The sequence below is a fragment of the Lupinus angustifolius genome, chromosome LG02 (genome assembly GCF_001865875.1).
Source record: "Lupinus angustifolius cultivar Tanjil chromosome LG02, LupAngTanjil_v1.0, whole genome shotgun sequence".
In the NCBI taxonomy this organism is placed as follows: Eukaryota; Viridiplantae; Streptophyta; class Magnoliopsida; order Fabales; family Fabaceae; genus Lupinus; species Lupinus angustifolius.
Genome location: NC_032010.1, coordinates 3,164,477 through 3,165,017, shown reverse-complemented (window position 1 = coordinate 3,165,017; position 541 = coordinate 3,164,477).

Below are 541 nucleotides of genomic sequence, written 5' to 3'. Positions count from 1 at the left end.
GCTCGTCCTCATCCTATCCTTATCCTCGTCCTAACCTCATCCTAACCTCATCCTCTTCCTCATCCTCATCCTCATCCTCATCCTCATCCTCATCCTCATCCTCATCCTCATCCTCATCCTCATCCTCATCCTCATCCTCATCCTCATCCTCATCCTCATCCTCATCCTCATCCTCATCCTCATCCTCATCCTCATCCTCATCCTCATCCTCATCCTCATCCTCATCCTCATCCTCATCCTCATCCTCATCCTCATCCTCATCCTCATCCTCATCCTCATCCTCATCCTCATCCTCATCCTCATCCTCATCCTCATCCTCATCCTCATCCTCATCCTCATCCTCATCCTCATCCTCATCCTCATCCTCATCCTATCCTCATCCTCATTCTCGTCCTCATCCTAACCTCATCCTCTTCCTCATCCTATCATCCTCCTCATTCTCGTCCTCTTCCTATCCTCATCCTCCCCATCCTATCCTCATCCTCCCCATCCTATCCTCTTCCTCATCCTCATTCTACTCCTCATCCTATCCTCAACCTAT